This window comes from Lathyrus oleraceus, chromosome 2 (genome assembly GCF_024323335.1).
Source record: "Lathyrus oleraceus cultivar Zhongwan6 chromosome 2, CAAS_Psat_ZW6_1.0, whole genome shotgun sequence".
In the NCBI taxonomy this organism is placed as follows: domain Eukaryota; kingdom Viridiplantae; phylum Streptophyta; class Magnoliopsida; order Fabales; family Fabaceae; genus Lathyrus; species Lathyrus oleraceus.
In genome coordinates, this window is record NC_066580.1 from 171,183,282 (window position 1) to 171,205,760 (window position 22,479).

At 43.5% G+C, this 22,479-nt stretch overlaps 1 pseudogene; it reads right to left on the reverse strand.

Annotated features, from left to right (window-relative positions):
• The window catches only part of LOC127122466 (receptor-like protein kinase HERK 1), a 61,182-nt pseudogene extending 41,538 nt beyond the window's left edge, over positions 1–19,644 (reverse strand).
• Between the last annotated feature and the right edge of the window lie 2,835 nt (positions 19,645–22,479).

A 22,479-nucleotide genomic window follows, 5' to 3' on the forward strand; every position in this document is an offset into this window, starting at 1 on the left:
TCGAGGTACCTGGTTTCTTCAGTTCAACAAAAACCACCTTCTCAATACTGACAGTCTCAAAAGCTTGACATAGAGTTTCATGAATTTCACCATCCATCTCCACATATTTGAAGGAGGATAAATGGCTCACAAAGATGTCCTCTTCGCCACACACGGTCACAACTTGACCATCCCACACATATTTTAGCTTTTGGTGGAGAGTAAAAGAAACTGCTCCGGCTCCATGTATCCAGGGACGCCCCAACAGACAACTATATGCTGGTTGAATATCCATCACATAGAAGACAATATTAAACACTTTCAGGCCGATCTTCACGGGCAACGTGACTTCACCACAAATTGATCGCTTGGATCCATCAAAAGCACGGACAACAAGGTCACTTGGTGCGAGAACAACCCCTTCGACATCAAGCTTACTCAGAGCCTTTTTGGGCAGCACATTCAAAGAGGAACCGGTATCAACCAAAACATGCGACAAAACCGCGCCTTTGCATTCCATCGTGATATGCAGAGCTCTATTATGATTGCGACCCTCAGGTGTCAAGTCTAGATCCGTGAATCCCAAACCATGTCTCGTGTTAACATTTGCAATAACACCTTCAAGCTGGTTAACAGAAATCTCTTGAGGCACATAAGCCATATTCAACATTTTCAACAGGGCGTTACGATGTGCCTCGGAACACATCAACAGAGAGAGAATAGAGATTTTTGACGGTGTCTGGTTCAACTGATCCACGATCTTGTAATCACTCTTCTTGATAATTCTCATAAATTCCTCCACGTCCTCCTCAAAAGGACCCTCGGGCACTTCCTTTCGCACTGGTTCTTCTTCAACTACAACTTGTTTTCCTTTTGTTCTAGCAAGAGCCTCAGCATTGTTATCCTTCGGAACCTGTGGTGCAAACAAACGACCACTTCTCGTAAATCCTCCGGGTCCTCCCACATTACCCACAGCCGAACCAACTGTTACTAGAGTCTTATTTGACGAACCGATCGTCACTGGAGTATGATTTACTGATCTGGTCTGATTCTCAGGTCTTCTATTTCTGCAAGAAGCATTATCATATTGCCACGAAATTGCTCTACTATTCTCATAAAGTCTTCCACTAGAAGCAGCAATGGTGGTAGGGGTACTGATAGTTACTGGAACATTAATCACGGGGACACCAACAGTCACCGGAGTACCAATAGTCATGGGCGCAGCTACGGTCACAGGAGTACCCATAGTCACAGGCGCACTAATAGTTCTTGGAGCATGTACAGGACCTTCTGACGGTGTAAAGTAAATGGTAACATTCGATACCTCTTCACGGTCTTTCCCTACTCGATCAAACTGTAAACAACCTTCCTTCATCAATTCCTGGATACCTTCTTTCAATTTCACACAGCTGTTTTCATGATTACCACAATCTGAACAATTCTCGTCACATCCCGGGAATACTCCCCCTCTAAGCAGACGTTCCTTCACCATAAACAACGAAGTCTGAACGTCATTAACATCGACTATCAAGTTCAAATTTTCCCCATCTTCCACACTGTTTACTCTGGGCCCTCCATGCTGAGGCATAGGATTATTCATCACATTCGGAGTAGGAGCGAAGTTAATCGTCTTGGCATCAATCAAATCCTGAACTTTATGGTGAAAAGCCCGACAATTCGCGATGTGGTGCCCTGGCGCACCAGAATGAAAATCACAACGGACATTAGCATCATAACCAGCAGGAATCCTTTTTAATGGAGCCATAGTGCGAAGTTCAACAAACTTTAACCTGAGCAGTTCAGGGAGTAGTTCAGCATAAGTCATTGGCAACGGATCAAAATGACGATCTGGCATTCTTTGTCTTGGTTGGAATTGGCATTGCTGTTGTTGTTGTGGCTGTCCTCTTTGTTGTTGTTGAGGTTGGGTTGCTGGAATAGACACAGCGGCAACTTGACGGTATTGTTGTCCTCTGTTTCCATTTCTCTGATTATGTATAGCATTTGTCTCACCCTCTCTCCTTCTGGGTGCCCCTGAAAATGGTTTCTTAGCACTTGAAGAACTTGAAGAACCAGGGTCTTGGATTTTTCCCGCTTTGATAAGACTTTTAGTTCTTTCTCCGTAAATCACAACATCCAAAAAACTACCAAACGGGCAACTTCCCATACGATCCATGAAAACACCTTGCAGGTTTCCAATGAACATATCTGTCAATTCTCTCTCCAACATCGGAGGTTGTACTCTCGCAGCTAGTTCACGCCACCTCTGGGCGTATTCCTTGAAACTCTCATCGATCTTTTGAAACAAACTCTGCAACTGGGTTATGCTCGGAGCCATGTCTATGTTATGCTTGTACTATCTCAGAAAAGCTTCACCTAACTCTCTGCAGCTTTTGACAGATTCTTTTCTCAAGTCCATGTACCAATCCAAAGATGCTCCAGACAAGCTGTCTTGGAAAAAGTACATCCACATTTTTTCATCATCAGTATAAGCGGATATCTTCCTGTAGTAAGCTTGCACATGAGTTCGGGGACAAGAAGTGCCATTGTACTTGTCGAAATATGACGCTTTGAACTTGTACGGGATCCGCAACCCATCGACTAAACCCATATTAGAAACATCAAAACCCAAAGAATTCTGGCACTCCATGGCGCGAATCTTTTCAGCAAGGGCGTCGACCTTTCTATCTCTCTCTTCCGCCTTTCCAAATTTATCATCATCACAGGAAATAGTGAACATATCTTCTTGCTTGTCAACCAAATGAGAAGGGTGGTGAACTGGAGCACGTGCCGCTCGAGCATTAGCAGCCTCTGTAATGATGGGTTGTCCATCGATTCTAATACCACGTAATTCGTCACCATTAGCATAGTTGTTGACAGGGTTGGTAACAACAACATCATTGACAGGGGTCCCTTCTAGCGGATTTTGACTGACAGGGGGAATCACAGTTTCTTGTCTCTGGACCAAGGCTCGAAGTTTCTCTTGCCCTTGCACTACCCCTTGCATCATACTCACGAATTGGGCCATGTTGGTCCTCATCTCTGCTAGATCTGCTTGAAAGCTTTCCATTACTCTCTGCTGGTTTCTGCGGGTACCGTACCGGTGAACTCCTGAATCAGCTATCCTGCTAGTGAACACCAAATAATATAAGAACACCGCAGCGGTACCTGTTATGCAAGATATGCAAATGAATATGTAAATGCAATGACATGTTTATCAATTCCAACGGGTATTCTACCCCCTTGATTTCAGTCTCACATCCGACAGAAAGCGCAAGAAGACCGAATTGTGGATAAACTTCTGAGACCAAGATGCAATAAGGAATACCATCATATAAATGGGTTCAAGAAGGGAAAGGCCTTAGCCAATAGTTCATCAAAAAAGGATCTCCACAACAAGCCTGTGGATCATCACTACAATACAATAAGTAAAGAGAGGAACCAAAATCGGGAATCAGCCTCTTGTATATAACCCATAAGGATTGCTCCTCACTTCAGCCAGTAATACCACTGTGTCAGGATGATCCGGAGATTCTGTCAAGCGCCGGATAAGCAGATTCCTCTTGTGAATAACTTCATCTAACTTGTTGATGTGCTCTCTGTAGTAATTCCCATCATCTTCTCCGAATACCTCTTCAAGTGTGGATTTCTTCAAACCTGCCAGCTCTTTGAGTTCCTCAATCTGTCCTTGAGCTTTGTTGAGTTGATCTGTGATATAACCATTGGTTGAACGGGCGCACAAAAGCTCATTGTTCTTCTCCTTCAGTAAAATCTTCAACTTCTCCATCTGACCAGTCAATTCGGACACCATCTCCTCCTCTTTTACCTTCCTAGAAGCTGAAAATCTATCCCATTGCTCTTGCCAACCAACTAGCTTACCAAGAGCATCTGTTAACTGCTGTTTGACTTGCCTCAACTCAGAACTGGATGATCCCAGGGCTTTGTTTGTCTTCCTGAAGAAGTCCACCTCCACAACTAATTTCCTCTCTGCTTCCCCTTTCAATCTGACGGCTTCCCCCTTCTGATATTCTTCCCCATGGAATTGATGCATATGGTCTTGCAGCTTCACACTTAACTCCGAGTTTTCAGTTTGAAGCTCCTCCATGGAATTCTTCAATTTTTCATACTCCTCTCGGCTCACCATGGTTGACTGCTCAGGAGTAGGTGGATACAAAGGTTCTTCAATAGGAAACGGCAGACCCAACTCTTCGACTCTTCCTTGAAGCCACTCTTCATACTGAGGGTAAGTTCTACAATCTCCTTTTCCAAGGACAGTTCTTCCTCTCTTGATCACCTTGAGCCAAGCCTCAGCTGCCTTAAGGGATACAGTCAAATCAAATGAAGAATGGAAAAACAGAGATTCTTCCACATCTTTTTCCAAAGGCGGAGTTCTTAAAGCATATCCAAATTGTCTGACTGCCAGAGAAGGATTGTAGTTGATACTTCCTCTTCTTCCTACCAACGGTACATTCGGGAAGTCCCCACAACTATGAATAATATCTGCCTGAAGCAAGCTCGGGTCTGACCACCAAGAAATATCTTTAGCTCTCATCCCCATCAGTCTCTTTGACCAACTTAACGCGTTTTTGACATCAACGAACGCTCCTGACTTGGGTAGGTGGGAACTGAACCACTTATAAAACTAAGGCGCGCAACAATTCACCAGTCCTCCCCTTCTATTCTCATTCCTGTGATGCACTGAATGAAAGAAATCTCCCAACAAGGTCGGCATTGGATTACCCAACACGAAGAGGCGTATGGCGACTACGTCCACAAATTTCGCCACATTAGGGAACAGGGTAATCCCATACACACAAAGAGCCAACACAACATTGAAACCCCTCTGGTCACCATCTTCAAGCCTCTTCTTTGCTTCTCCCAGTAAGAAACTCAGATGAAAACCATTAACTCCTCCCTTCTGACACATATTAGCCTTCAAGACTGATTTCCCCAAATATGTGGCTGAAGCAACCATGTTGAGATCGGGTAGAAACTCGGAACTATAGAATAACAACTGTGGCTTGATAGGAACTCTGAGAAGACTAGCAACCTCCTCCAAAGTAGGGACTAAAATATAATCTAGGAACGTGAAACACCTCAATGGAGGGTCATAGAACTACAACAATGTAAAGAGAGCATCATGTTGATCTTTGGAGAGAACTGTAACGAAACTTAGCATCAAACCATAATCCTTCCAGAATCCTTCTAGAGAATCTTGATCCATTAACTTCATCAGCTGTTAAATAGGCTCCAAACAAACCACAAGAAACTTGTAGGCGACATGTCTCTTTCTGCCAATATCCATCTTAAGAGAACCAGAGAACCCCGACCAGAATCAAGAGGAAGATGTAAACCCCTAGAAATAGATAAACATGTGTTAAATGATATGAATACGAAATGATGTGAATGCGATGTAGTGACATGGAAATCAGGGTTGCTGTATCCGCTTGAACAATTGTTGGGTTGCACTGTCTGAAGAGAAACCCACTGAGTAATATAATACGAGATCAAAGCTCTGCTCCATAAAACCGGGTTGGTTGAAGGTTAAGGTTTCCTGAATTTAGCCCGCCCCTCACTGGTAGGTTCTAAGAACAGAAGTTTGTCAGTTTCTTGCCCTTCAGTCGAATAATACGTTTACCACTGAAGGTTTGGCATTATTACGAGACAAAAGACCTCCACTGACTCCCCTCAACAGGACATCCTAATAGCAAGTTCCCAGCCTCGGGGTCCTCGGATTGAGCAGCGAGAATGCGCCCACCAGAGCTAACATAAACGCGTCTCGGAGGAGAGGCCTCGACTGAGTTCTTGGGGAATGGTCACCAGAGTCGACGATTTCTAGAGGAACATCTGTCGTTATGGAACATCCATAGGATAGAATACATACAAAAGAAACCTCGTTTGGAATGTGGGTCTTCATGAACGACTTAACGTAGCAACAGGCCACGCAAGCCTCATGACTATCCACTCTAAAACCTGTGTGTACGCTTAACCTGGGTAGTGGGCTTATCTCATAGAACATCCCACCCCAACAAACAAACAAACCACAGAACCCACAGATACAGCAGACATATGTACATGAATGCAATAAGGTAAAGCAGGTAAATAAATAACTATACAAAAGAATAAACACCCAACAAACAAGAAAACTACAAAAGCTAAGAGGGACTCACTTAGGGAAACCGGGTCCCCAGCAGAGTCGCCAGCTATTGCAACCTGAGAAAAAGGGAATGCGAAAAAAAAACCGTCAAGAAATGACAGAAGAGTCTCCACCGTGCGTTATTTATCCCGAAGGAGGGAAAGGAAACGCTCGAAGTAAACCTGGAGAAAGGAAAGGAAAAGACAAGGTCTTGCAACCAAATCTTGGGTTCGGGAGTCGATTATGCGAAGGGAAGGTATTATCACCCCTACGCATCCGTAGTACTCTACGGGATCCACTCTTGTTGTTCTTGTCTAAAGGGTGTGGGTTTATCTAATGTACTATTTACTAAAAGAGGGGTTAAAATAAAATGACTCGCACGGATGTCGCTTCCACTGCATACGTATCTCATCTGAATATGAGAATCAGAGTCTTCGTAGCTCGGCTAACCTATTTTTTGTTTGTTTTGTGTTTTTTAGATGAACGACGTTACTACGCAATCTACCGGATGCTCGACCTTTGGAGACTTACTCGCCTGTAGTAGAAGGAGTTAACGTGTTCTTAGGAGAAGAAAAATCAATGAGTTTGTTTGTGTTTTAGGAATGCTCATGCAAAAAGGAAGTCCTAGACGAAGAACCGTGCTACCTTAATTGACATGCAAACGAGAGACTATACGAAGCCTAACAATCCTATGGGGAGACGATCACACCATACAAAACAAACATGCATAAAGTAAACACGCCAACAAAGGGGCTCAAACATACGTGGGTAGGGATTTAGTTAAGAGGGGTCATATCAACCTCGACAAACAAGCCATGGAAAGGTAATCAAATGGGCTCGTAACCACTGACATTGAACGTCAGGGTGAGCAGATCAAAAGGGTAATGAGGATAAGACCTCATAGCTCTTAACCCTGGACAAGGTGAGCTCATGACAAAGCTTGTGGGTTCAGAAAGATGGAACCCTCTCCACTGACTGATCGGACAAAAGATCTTGGGCTTTTGTTCTGAAGCATCGACACGTAGTGTGATCTTAAAGAACGACGCACTGAATAACGGGGGATTGACTACTAATCCCTTTTATCTGTCAATTGCCTCTTCATGGAGGTCTTTAGCACTGGTGCCTCTTCTTGGAGGTCTTTGGGCACAAAAGTAAACACACGAAAACATTGCCTCCTATCGAGGTGTTCCAGCTAAGAAAGCGGTAAAATGCGGGAAAGATGTAAAAGGGATCAAGAGATCTACCACACGGATAAAGATCCTAAATAACAACAACTAAAGAAATAAGAAACCCGGAGATCTCTCAAGATAGCACCATCAAAGGAAACAAGTCAGCAAGGCAATCAAAATAAATCTCCAAATGGTACCCCACAAATAAAGTGGAATACCAAGCAAGCTATCTCTTCAAGAGTCATGTGACTGTCGCATCGCGAAAAACCACCGGCGGGAAAAGACACAAAGCCGCCACCGTGCGTTATTTATCCCAAAGGAGGGAAAGGAAATTCTCGAAGTAAACCTAAGAAACGAAAAAGAATGGTCTTACGACCAGAGATTGCAAGGTAGGGGAGTCGGTTACGCAAGGGGAAGATATTAGCACCCCCTCACGTCCGTCGTACTCGACGGGATCCACGCTCAAAAGAATAGAATAAGGTTGCTAACAAAACTGCTCAAAACTGCACAAAATGGAATACAAACAGGTAAAAGAAAACGGAGGAAACGGACTCGGCAGGATGTCGCATCCTGGACCTGCGTAGTTTTCCAGAAACAAACATCAGAGTTGACGTAGTTCGGGGGAATGGGGAACATGCTCGCTAGGACATCGCATCCTATGCATACGTATCTTCTCTAACGAGATTAAGAATCAGAGCACTCGTAGCTCGGCTAACGCACGCCGAAACAAAACACTGAAAGAGACGCTGAGACGTAAAACAACACACAAACAGGAAACCGAATGCCAATAGGTGGACTTACATCAGACTCCGAACAAACAACAAACAACCAAGGAAACGAAATGTCAATCAATGGACTTACATCCAACTCCAAACAAGCAAACACAAACAGGAAACCGAATGCCAATAGATGAACTTACATCAGACTCCAAACAAAGAGAGGCACACAGGAAACAAAATGCCAATAGATGGACTTATATCCGACTCCTCAAAGCAAGGGTGAACAAATACACACACAAAAACAAAAGGGTGAAAAAAAGAACAGAATGCCCGGAGAGATCTTGCTCAATCTCCTGCCTACGTATCTCATCTGGTATGAGAATCAGGGCGACGTAGTTCCCCTTAACAGGGGAGAAACTCTCCTAACCAGAGACTAGGGAGATAACAGACTAATAGGGAGACTATGACTCGAGCCTAAAAGTTGTCATGCAAACGATCCCTAAGTTTAGGTCTCTAATCAGAACCTAACTCACACAGGAAGCAAGCTAGCTCAACAACAAATAACCATCAATCATAGGTGAACAAGTATCACACTCTATATGCAAACAAGCGGCTCATACAAATGGTTGGGCTTTAGTCAAGGGGTGATATCAACCTCGACAAACAAGCCAACACTATAGGGGTATGATGAGGCTCTTAACCACTAACATTGACTGTCAGGGTGAGCAGATGAAAGGTAATGAGGATAAGACCTCATAGTTCTTAACCCTGGCCTGGGTGAGCTTCCAATCAATGAAAACATGGGGATCCAGAATGAGGGACCCTACTCCACTTGACTGACTCTGTATACAAAGATCTTGGGTTAGGTTCAAGAGCATCAGCATGTAGTGCGAGCATAATGAACGACTCAACGATTAACAGGGGATTGATTGCTAATCCCTTCTATCTGTCAATTGCCTCTTCACTTAGGAGGACTTAACAAGTATCCATGCCTCAACAAGGAGGTCTTTAGCACAAATGTAAACAATCACAGTCATTGCCTCTTAAGGAGGACTTCAGCCAAATGCCTGCCAAAAGAAACGACAGGGCTTCCAGACTACATGGAGTACAAGAGTGGATACCTAGGTGGTGTAGCAACCACAACCAAAGCAAAGCTCAAGCAAGAGATAAAAGCGACTAATGTACCTGTACAAAAGTCAAACAGTCAATATTGTATTCAGACAAACCAACAGTCAACAACAGTGGGACATTTCCAATATGTACACAATGCAAGCCATGAATGCAATCACTCAAGTGAGTTCATCACACCAATGGACCTACAACATAACAAAGAATAGTGAATCAAAGCAACTTGCATCTCAAGTAGTGAGATTACATCAACCATTAGAGCTAGATGCTTGAACCTGAAATACAAAGCTCAATTGGTGAGTACAAACCACTAGTACAAAGACTAGGGTCAAAGGAAAGTCAAATAGTCAAAATAGAAACTAATATTCCACATGAGGCACATTCAATCAAACAAGAACATGTCATAAAAAGGATCAAAGCCAAATCATAAGGCAAAGCCATCACATGAACAAGATAAGGCAAAGGCAAGCAAAGGTGATCAAAGTTGGACATCAAAGATATAAAATCCACATTAAAACAGAAATGTATCCAATGATCATGAAATTCTTTATGTGAGATCAACATGTCAAAGGAAAGCATCATGCAAAAAATTAGGTCCAAAAGATGTCAAATGGCCTATGTATGAAAATGAGCAAAGGCAGCATCCAAATGTGTGACACAAATTGTCACACCAAAGGTTCATGTCTCCAAAACAGTGATGGAATGTGCTAAAAATGCCAAACAAAAGCCAAAAGATTATGTTACATGTTATGAATGAGCATGTCAAATTTCAAGGCAATCGGATCAAATATGAGCATTTCACAAATCAATTACCACCACATGTCACATTTGCACCATGTTCAATCACACAAACACATTTAAAAATCCAGCGACAATCAAATCAGGAAATTAACGTCACAAGATAGTAGACATTGAAACAAACATGTGGAAAAAAAATTGGAGCAATTTGGATTTATATGCTATTTTTAATGATTTTTAGAAATTACATGAACAAAATGAAATAATATTGAAAATAATATGGACATGAAAATGAAAAGAAAATAGGAAACAACATCACCAAGGAATCGAGCACAGGTTTGGCATGTCACAAGCGCTCAGCATGAAAAATCAAATTGGAAATCAAAATGTCTACGCCAGGGATCGAACCAAGGCATGCTAAGTCACCAAGCGCGTTTCAAAACGCAGCGTTTGGATTAGTGGAATCAAATGGAATTTCCAAGCGCTCGTATCAGGGATCGAACAGAGGTTTGCACGCTAAACATGAAACCCTAAGAGCTTGAACCAGACGGCCGGAATAGTAATTCCAGTCGTCTTCTCCGGCCAACTCACGGCGGAGACGATGAACAATTTTTCCAGAAACGCATAATGAGCATACCAATCGAAATGTCTCGTTACCAGGAGCTCAAATATCACATCTATTTGACCTAATTCTCACTAATAAGCACGGATCGATTAAAAACATCACGCATATCAAAACTTCAAATCAACATATATCATTCAATTCTTAACCAAATCATGATCTAAACACATCAGGATTATCAGGACAACAAGATCTATCAGTTCATGGCAAGAAAATGGCAAATAATGAGATTCGAATTCCAACCTTCTTGAAGAACAGTGTGATGATTTCGTGGATTCAAGCCTCCTCCAGCTCCAGATTTCCTCTCTCAACCTTGTTATGAAGTTTGATGCACAAATTAACACTTGAAAAGGCTTGGATCTTGCTAAATTTCAGAACACCATCTTCATCTTCAAGCTTCATGTATGCACGTTTCTGCACCAATTTCTTCAAACCAAGCCTTGATTCATACTCAATGATGCATTGTGAACATGATTATGCAAGAATATTGATGAGTTATGTGAAGAAAATTCAAGTTTGAATTGAGAGAATTTTTGGAGGGAAATCAAATTTTAGATCTAGAATGTGATGTTATGATCCAATTCAGTTAGGATTAGGCTTTTATATTACATGTTAATGATGCTGTAATCATGTTTAAGCTTTGGCTAATGAAAAATTAGAGAGAAATGAAGTGTAATTCAAATTTGGTAACTGCACCCTTGCATGGCAAAAGTGCACGTGAACAGTGCCATATTATGGTTCAATTCCACTTAAAATCAACTCATGAACATGATAGGATTGGAATTTCGCTCATGTGATCAATCAATTTCAAATTATGGATTTTCCCTCCAAAAAGCACATGTATGCACCAATGGTGATGTGAGCTTTTTTCATGCAATGCAATGATTCATCTGGAAACTAATGGTCAAGACAAGCATTTTGCAAAAAGAGTGGCTTAATTTGGAGTTTTGTAGCCAAAGTTATGCCATGTTGAACTTTCATGTACACTTTGTGATCCATTGCTCTTAACTTCTTAACCATTCATCAGATGCTCATGATCTTGGACTTTTTGAAAAGAGGTGAGAAAGATCTTCAACTTTCATGTTGACCAAAAATACATTTGAAGCTTCTTTGATGTTGGAAAGTTAAGTTTAATATGGTCCAAAAACATGCCATTTTTGGAAACTTTGAAATTACAGGTCACTTTCCATTTTTGTAAACTTTTGATTTGACTTCAAAATCTTCAAGGTATGTGTTTGACATGATGAATAGGCCTCTTTTGAGCATGAATGAAGTGTCTCAAACCATTTCTCCACCTCAAAGCCCTCAATTGACTATACAGTTGACTTGTATGGGCCTCAGATGACCTGGAAATGTACTGATGAATCTGGGCCTCACCCACTTGGCATAGTTGCTTCAAAATGAACCTTGGTTCATATAAGCTCTTTAGAATAATCATGTGGCCTTCATCTCAAGGAAAAACTTGCTCTTTTGTACTGATGAATCTCTTGATGCCAATGCTGACTGCCAAGATGCAATGCAATATGGAATGATAAATGACCTAAAAAATGAAATGAATGCATGAATAGGAGGTGCAAATTTGAGGTGCTACAACTGCCCCTATTCAATCAACTGAGAACCTTAACGGATGAAAGTAACGGTGATCATACTGTCAAGGTAAACAGGGATTGAATACCAAAATAACCGTAGAATTTGCACTCTGCAGGGGACGAACCAAAGGAAGCGAGGCCATTCACCGATGGCGGCTTCAAAGCAGGATTTGATATTTTTCGATGTCAAGGAAAGCGAGGCCATTTACCGATGGTGGCTTTACTGGGGAGGAAAAAGATGCTTACAACTGGAACAAGGCCAGATGTTACTGACAACTCTACTGAGGAATTGATATTTATCGAAGAAAGGATACGTGACCAGACATCTACCGATGAATAGGAAGAAAGAAACCACGACCCGACATCTACCGATGACTGGGAAGAAAGAAACCACGACCAGACATCTACCGAAGAAAGAAACCACGACCAGACATCTACCGATGATTGGGAAGAAAGAAACCACGACCAGACATCTACCGAGGAATGGGGAGAAAGAAACCACGACCAGACATCTACCGATGAATGGGAAGAAAGAAACCACGACCAAACATCTACCGACGAATGGGAAGAAAGAAGCCACGACCAGACATCTACTGATGAATGGGAAGAAAGAAACCACGACCAGACATCCACCGACGAATGGGAAGAAAGAAACCACAACCAGAAATCCACCGATGAATGGGAAGAAAGAAACCACGACCAGACATCTACCGATGAATGGGAAAAAAGAGACCACGACCAGACATCTACCGATGAATGGGAAGAAATAAACCACGACCAGACGTCTACCGATGAATGGGAAGAAAGAAACCACGATCAGACATCTACCGATGAATGGGAAGAAAGAAACCACGACAAGACATCTACCGATGAATGGGAAAAAAGAGACCACGACCAGACATCTACCGATGAATGGGAAAAAAGAGACCACGACCAGACATTTACCGATGAATGGGAAGAAAGAAACCACGACAAGACATCTACCGATGAATGGGAAGAAAGAAACCACGACCAGACATCTACCGATGAATGGGAAGAAAGAAACCACGACCAGACATCTACCGATGAATGGGAAGAAAGAAGCCACGACCAGACATCTACCGATGAATGGGAAGAAAGAAACCACGACCAGACATCTACCGATGAATGGGAAAAAAGAGACCACGACCAGACATCTACCGATGAATGGGAAGAAAGAAACCACGACCAGACATCTGCCAATGAATGGGAAGAAAGAAACCACGACCAGACATCTACCAATGAATGGGAAAAAAGAAACCACGACCAGACATCTACCGATGAATGGGAAGAAAGAAACCACGACCAGACATCTACCGATGAATGGGAAGAAAGAAACCACGAACAGACATCTACCGATGAATGGCAAGAAAGAAACAACGACCAGACATCTACCGATGAATGGGAAGAAAGAAGCCACGACCAGACATCTACTGATGAATGGGAAGAAAGAAACCACGACCTGACATCTACCGATGAATGGAAAAGAAGAGACCACGACCAAACATCTACCGATGAATGGGAAGAAAGAAACCACGACCAGACATCTACCGATGAATGGGAATAAAGAAACCACGACCAGACATCTACCGATGAATGGGAAAAAAGAAACCACGACCAGACATCTACCGATGAATGGGAAGAAAGAAACCACGACCAGACATCTACCGATGAATGGGAAAAAAGAGACCACGGCCAGACATCTACCGATGAATGGGAAAAAAGAAACCACGACCAGACATCTACCGATGAATGGGAAGAAACTCGACGTTTACCGACATCGAAAGATGATGTTTACCAACACAAAAAAAGGGACCCACACGGGGATCAACACGACACTTACCGGTATGGTAAGGATGACATCTACATATGTCAAAACAAGGCAGACACTTGCCAGGGACTAAACTGGGGAGAATCAAGCTTTCCTTTCACGGACGGGTGAGGAAATAAATCTCTGGGGATTGTCGATTCTGAATGCTGTCAAGAGCAACTGCTGCAAACGTGCCGTACAAATGTTAAAAAATGGTCCACCTCTGCTGGGGAAATGATCCAAGTCTGCAAGATGCAAGGGGAGGAAAACTCTTGCTCGGAAAGCGAATAATCACTTTGCTGAGCACACAATTCCCGATTTGATCTCCCAACTCTGTGGGGAGTAGCACTGCTGGGGATACTTACTGATCTGTCATTCTCGGAACGACAGAGAAACCAACTCGACTAGGGAGTCACTTGTTGGGAAAACACCAACCTCTCGACCATGCTGGAGAAACAAATCCTGAAATCGACCTAGATGCCCCAACGTCGCGATACTAAACTCCTCAGAGTAACATCTTCACGAACCAGCTAAACCAATTCTCGAACGGTAACCACGGCTTGGGGCTAGCTTATGCTTGCAATGCTGATGCATGAATTTTATAGCGTAATGCTCCATAACCATGGAAATGCTACGCGATTAATGATGCAATATGATATGCTTTTCTAAATGATGAATGCATAAAAAATATCCCCCTCAGGAAACTCTACTGGGGAGCTCGAGGCACTCTGCTGAAGAACTCAATATCACTCTAGTCTCCACCCTACTGGGGAATAACACTGCTGTTGGGGACATGATAACCCCCAATGGGGATGACCTTTACCGAACTCGATCCGCTTGGGGACTTCGCTGGGGGATCACTACCAACGCAAACCTCCGCTGGGGAAACAGCAACCTTCCGACTTGCCGGGAAAATAACACTCTCAACCCTGTTAGGGGAAACAACCAACTTCAGGCATGGCTGCTAAGGCAACACCAATCTCGAATCCGTTGGGGAGATAACCAACCTCAGGCCTGGCTGCCGAGGAAACACCGATCTCGAATCCGCTGGGGAGGTACGGAATTTTGACATGGAACACCTGTCGACTCGTCGAACCCTGGCATTCACCATCCAACCACAGTGTCAGCTTTCCACTTTTGAGGGCTCCCAGACTCATCTAGTCTCTTCTGACTCAGCACCTTGTATTCTCGGCTTTTCTCTACTTCGAGACAATCGATCTCCTCAGATTCGGGCCAACTCTCTAGTCTTCAGACTTTGAAGAGTCTTCTTGATTACCCTCTAGGATCGTCACCATTCTTTCGCCGTCTTTTCACCGTTCTTCTATCCCTTGTCCCTGATTGGACTTCAAAGGATTCTTTTGTCCAATGGCTTCATATCACCACTTGCAAGTGACTGAAAATAACCAACAGCACCTGTAAAAGAGATCGTTAGATAAAAACGTGCCCCAGGCGTGCCAAAATTTCAACACTTAGGTCACTCAGACTTCCGAATAAGATTTCATGTTTCCAATCCTATAAACATGCATCGGAAGGGACCCCTATGTTTCAAAATGCAAAGATTCTTTATCAAAATAAACAGATGTTTTTGCAATCAAAGCGGTAATGAAAACAAAAACAAAATTATTTGACCGAGTATGCATTCATCGATTGAAAAAAGTGGCTCATGACTGAGCAGCACACAGGAAGCAATTCCTGAAAAGAGGTAATTGCGCACAAAAGGAAAAATCTATCCTAATGGCAATGTGAACCCGTGATCTCATCGAGTTCCAACTCGGTTACACCCCATATGTCCTCAAGACTTTCCGCACTTTCTGCCTTCTGAACAAGACGCTTCCGACCGCTCTCTACTGATGATTATCCAGGTGTCTTAACCAAAGTACAAACGATCATGCTAGACGTAGTTGTTCGTTTCATTCCCTCTTTTGCCTGGACCGCCCTTTCGGGTTTTCAGTCCACCGGGATACCCTTTTTTGCTGAAGCCGCCCTTGTGGGGTTTTCGACTTGCCGGGTGTACAGTTTTTCCTTTTTATCCCTAATTTTTGCCCGAACCTTTTTCATTTTTTTTTTCGGTTCGCCGAGATGCCCTTTTTTGCCTGGACTATCTTATTCTTTTCGTCCAACGGGTCTCTTACACGAAGTATTTTTTTAACTGCGTCCGCATTCACAGGGGATGGAAAATCCTCACCATCCATGGTCGTCAACAACAAGGCTCCGTCAGAGAAAACCTTCTTGACCACGAATGGACATTCATGATCGGGTGTCCACTTGCCCCCACGATCGTTCTAAGGAGGAAGGATCCTTTTCAACACCATATCTCCCACGTGATACACACGAGGTCGCACTTTTCGGTCAAAGCACGCTTCATTCGCTGTTGGTACAACCGCCCATGGCAAATGGCCGCCAGCCTCTTTTCCTCAATCAGGCTCAACTCTTCATACCGAGTCCTTATCCACTCAGCCTTTTCCAATTTTACATCCATCAGAACGGAGGTAGCACCGCTTCCATCCCATACTCAAGCGAGGAAGGCGTTGCCCCAGTAAAGGTACGCACTGAGGCTCGATACCCAGGATACAAGCTTCGTATTCAGCCCCGCTATTGGTGCCTTGGAATGTTAGCCGGGCAACAAAAGGAATGTGGGATCTTTTCGGAGTGACCAAAACAGCACCAACTCTACTATCATTCACATCAACGGCCCAATCAGACATCAGAACCCGTTCGGATTCAGGGTCAAGCCCCTCCTCCTGGATTGGTTCCTCACAATCTTTCGATTTGAGAACCATGATATCCTCATCCGGGAACTCAAACTTCATCAGTTGATACTCCTCAATGGGTTGTTGGGCGAGGTAATCAGACAATACACTCCCCTTTATTGCTTTCTGAGAGGTGTACTGAATATCATATTCAGTCAACATCATTTGCCATCTCTCAACCCGTCCGGTCAATGCTGGCTTCTCAAATATATACTTGATCAGATCCATCTTGAAAATCAACAAAGTGGTATGAACCAGCATATACTATCTCAGTCGACGAGCAGCCCATACCAAAGCACAACAAGTTTTCTCGAGCAGTGAATATCTTGTTTCACAGTCGGTAAACTTTTTGCTGAGGTAGTAATTTGCATGCTCTTTTCGACCAGACTCGTCATGCTGCCCCAGTACACACCCCATAGATCCCTCGAGGGCTGTCAAGTACAGAATTAATGGTCGTCCCTCCACAGGAGGCATCCGAATCGGAGGCTCCTGCAAATATTCTTTTATTTTTCGAATGCCGATTGGCAATCATCATTCCACCTGATCGTTTGATCTTTTCTTAACAGCTTGAATATGGGTTCGCACGTGGCTGTTGGATGAGATATGAACCATGAAATGTAGTTCAATCTATCTAAGGAACCACGAACCTCTTTTTCTGTTCTTGGTTCAGGCTTTTCTTGTATTGCTTTTGCTTTAGCAGGATCAACCTCGATTCCTCTTTCACTCACAAAAACCTCAGCAGTCTACCGGACCGCACTCGGAAAGTGCACTAATTCGAATTCAACCTCAATTTGAATTGTCTCAACCGGTCCAACAACTTGGCCAGATCTACCAGATGCCCCTCTTTTGTTTGGGACTTTACCATTATGTCATCAACATAGCATTCGATTTCATGATGAATCATATCATGAAACAAAGTCACCATACACCTTTGATACGTGGCACCGGCGTTCTTGAGACCGAATGGCATCACCTTATAACAAAGAGTACCCCACGGTGTGATGAACGTCGTTTTCTCCATATCATCTGGCGACATTTTAATCTGATTATAGCCAGAAAAGCCATCCATGAAAGAAAACACCGAGAATTGAGCTGTATTATCTACCAACACATCGATGTGAGGTAATGGGAAATCATCCTTTGGGCTAGCTCTGTTCAAATCCCGGTAGTCCACACACATCCTCACCTTTCCATCCTTTTTTGGCACCGACTTCTGCTTCACTGGAGGACAGTCTTCTCTCAATGGTAGCTTGTGCACAACGATATCGGTATCCAACCCTGGCATATCTTGATAAGACCAGGCGAAGATATCAACATACTCTTTCAACAAGGCTACCATTCTGCTCTTGACGTTTGCCTCCAAAGCGGCCCCAACTTTCACTTCGTTTCCGACCTCCTCGGTACCCAGATTAACAACCTCAACTTGCTCCTCGTGCGGTTGAATCACCTTCTCCTCTTATTTTAACAATCTGGCTAATTCCTCTTGCAGTTCACAATCTTCTTCGCCTTCTTCTTCGGCATGATAGATCGGATTGTCGAAGTCATATAGAGGTGTAACAGGATTGTTATCGATGAGATCCGGAGAATAGTCGCATCTACATGAATGTTGATTCATGCATTGCTTTTGAGGTCGGAAAGAGACAAATCAAAAGGAAGGAAAATGAAAATAAACATTGCCATTTTGATTATTTTGTTAAACTACAAAAACAAATGAAAAACAGGGAACACCACTTTTAATGTAAAAATCATCCATTTATTAATGATGCAAAATGTTGCAAAATGAAACACATGAGGTGGTCCTTACAATGGACCATTACGTTTCGGGCAAAACGTATGGCTTTCATGCAAACAGAATTGAAAAACAAAAATATTACTCTTCACGTAGAGTGACAGTGATGATCTTTTAGGCCTTCCAGTTCTGGATCTCCATCCGTGGTACGCACGATTTTATCCGCCATTCAAGTTCGTAGTCACTGTCAATCTCTTCACCCACCGCACAAGCGTGATCTGCATCTAGCATCCCAGCACTGGTGAATGTGAACGGTTGACGACGTCCTTTGTTTTGTCTAGACGAGCCTTGGCCCGACTGATAGCCAACCCCGAACCTATCTGCTTTCACCATAACGTCTATCATTCTTCCCCAACCTGGGGCCTCTCCACTTCTCACCACCTCCATGGCCTGTTTGTAAGAAGAAATGGACGACTTCTTCTCTTTTTTAGCAAAAATGGCATTCTCCACCTTGACGGTTTCAAACGCCTGACATGGTGCTTCACATATTTCATCGTCCATTTCCACATCCATCATTCTCTAAATCGTCTCCCTCATCATTACACACCCATTTGTAGCGACAGCCGCATAACAATTATCACAACCAGGGAAGACTCCACTCTTCATCAGATGTCTCTGGACCACAGACATTGGAATTCTTAACTGATCCACATCCGTCACCTCCATTTTTCTCTTGTCCTTTGACATCACGTTTACCCCCATAGGACGATGCATCGGCACGGGGTTAGCATTAACATTTGGTGTCGGTGCAAAGTTGATGGCTTTAGAATCCACCAAATCTTGAACGACATGCTTAAAAGATCTACAACCCTCAATGTGATGTCCGGGTGCCCCAGAATGGAACTCGCACCTGACGTTCTCATCGTAATTTGCAGGCCTCTGATCTAGTCCTACCGAAGCCAACGTCCTCGGCTGAACTAACCCAAGATCCTTCAACCTCTGAACAAACTGACGATCTATCGTACCTCTTCTCACTTGGCACCCAGCTCTCTGTGCTCTCTGTTGAGGTAACTACTGCTGTTGTTGTACAGATTGATTACCAACAGGAATTGTTGCCGTAGCAGCATACGGGTGGTAACGATCCCTACCATGTCCCCTTCGGGCATACACCTCACTTGATTCACCCTCCTTCTTGTACTGACCATTACCAGAGGGTTTCTTTACTCCAGACGACGGAGCATTTCCCTGTATTTTCTCCATTATCAGCCAGCTTTCAATCCTCTCTACCCTCTCAGCGATTGCTTTCTGCCCTAAGGCGAACCCTTGCATGACGTTGAGCAAATCCCTCACCATCTTTTTCAATTCGAGAATGTTGGCGTTGGGTGGATCCATCAGCTGGGATTTGTTGCGCCTGGTAGGGTATCCGTGCGGACAAGCTATGTGCCGAGGGATGATTCGGTGTGCGCGAGCAGTGATTCCTAGGTCAATCAAACATGTTAGATACTGACACCTGCAAAATAGAAGACAAGTTATTATAATTCATGCATGAATGCAATGTCTATCCGTATGAGGAACATTCTGTTCTTCGATCCTGGCTTCATCGAGACGGATAATAATTCGACAATAACGTTCTGACATCAAGATGTCTCTCAACCGAAACCTCAATCGAGAATGTACCCTGAGTATGGATAGACATGAGTTAGATGCGGATGAATCCAAAATAGGAATGATGCAGATGCATGAATGCAGGTCACTGTGCATCCTCCAAGTCATCTGAAGATCAACTGTACTGGATTCCTATCTCTGAAATAATCACAACCATCTGAAGGACCAAGTCACCATAAATACAACTCATGAGGTTCCGAAATAAACGGAACCGGAGGATATATCACCCTCATCACAGGAAATCCACTGAATGAATGACAACAAGATCCTCTGAACAAGCACCCTCAAATTCAACCAGGGGATCTGAAATAAACGGAACCCGTTGATAAATACCACGGACAGACCTCCGGCGTCTCAGAAATGAACATCCATAAATACAACTGAACCATAGTCACCATCAGTACCTGGAAATGATTCACTCCCGCCCCACTCACGGGTGTCATCTAGGCCAAGGTAAGGTCAAGAGAAACGCAGGATAAACAATCCTTTCAAGAATATCATCATATGCACACCAGGTGTATGCAACGATAATACCCCATCAGAATCTGAACTGCTCGTGATACCATGTTCCGCTAAGTGGCGCCATACCACCCGCTTCCCATGAATCACTCTATTCCTAGGTGTCCTTAAGTTCACTCATAGCCTGGGTATTGGGCCTTTTACCTCTTGTGACTCCCACCCAACAGAGAAACAGATACACAGCCAGCACAATGATAATATGATGCATGCAAACATATATGCAAATATATACAATCACAACATAATAATCATAAATGCAATAAATAAAACAGTAAAAGCAACCACAACTATCCTAAAGAGCGCTAGGATTAACTCTCTTAGGGACAATCCCCAGCAGAGTCGCCAGCTGTCGCATCGCGAAAAACAACCGGCGAGAAAAGACACAGCGCCGCCACCGTGCGTTATTTATCCCAAAAGAGGGAAAGGAAACGCTCGAAGTAAACCTAAGAAAGGGAAAGGAATGGTCTTACGACCAGAGATTACAAGGTACGAGAGTCGGTTACGCAAGGGGAAGGTATTAGCACCCCCTCACGTCCGTCGTACTCGACGGGATCCACGCTTAAAAGAATAGAATAAGGTTGCTAACAAAACTGCTCAAAACTGCACAAACTGGAATACAAACCGGTAAAAGAAAACGGAGGAAACGGACTCGGCAGGATGTCGCATCCTGGGCCTGCGTAGTTTGTCAGAAACAAACATCAGAGTTGACGTAGTTTGGGGGAATGGGGAACATGCTCGCTAGGACATCGCATCCTATGCATACGTATCTTCTCTAACCAGAGTAAGAATGAGAGCACTCGTAGCTCGGCTAACGCACGCCGAAATAAAACACTGAAAGAGACGCTGAGACGTCAAACAACACACAAACAGGAAACCGAATGCCAATAGATGGACTTACATCAGACTCCGAACAAACAACAAACAACCAAGGAAACGGAATGCCAATCAATGGACTTACATCCAACTCCAAACAAGCAAACACAAACAGGAAACCGAATGCCAATAGATGGACTTACATCAGACTCCAAACAAAGAGAGGCACACAGGAAACAGAATGCCAATAGATGGACTTATATCCGACTCCTCAAAGCAAGGGTGAACAAACACACACACAAAAACAAAAGGGTGAAAAAAAGAAAAGAATGCCCGGAGAGATCTTGCTCAATCTCCTGCCTACATATCTCATCTGGTATGAGAATCAGGGCGACGTAGTTCCCCTTAACAGGGGAGAAACTCTCCTAACCAGAGACTAGGGAGATAACAGACTAATAGGGAGACTACGACTCGAGCCTAAAAGTTGTCATGCAAACGATCCCTAAGTTGAGGTCTCTAATCAGAACCTAACTCACACAGGAAGCAAGCTAGCTCAACAACAAATTACAATCAATCATAGATGAACAAGTATCACACTCTATATGCAAACAAGTGGCTCATAGAAATGGCTGGGCTTTAGTCAAGGGGTCATATCAACCTCGATAAACAAGCCAACATTGTAGGGGTATGATGAGGCTCTTAACCACTGACATTGACCGTCAGGGTGAGCAGATGAAAGGTAATGAGGATAAGACCTCATAGCTCTTAACCCTGGCCTGGGTGAGCTTCAAATCAATGAAAACGTGGGGATCCAGAATGAGGGACCCTACTCCACTTGACTGACTCTATATACAAAGATCTTGGGTTAGGTTCAAGAGCATCAACACGTAGTGCGAGCATAATGAACGACTCAACGATTAACAGGGGATTGATTGCTAATCCCTTCTATCTGTCAATTGCCTCTTCACTTAGGAGGACTTAACAAGTATCCATGCCTCAACAAGGAGGTCTTTAGCACAAATGTAAACAATCACAGTCATTGCCTCTTAAGGAGGACTTCAGCCAAATGCCTGCCAAAAGAAACGACAGGGCTTCCAG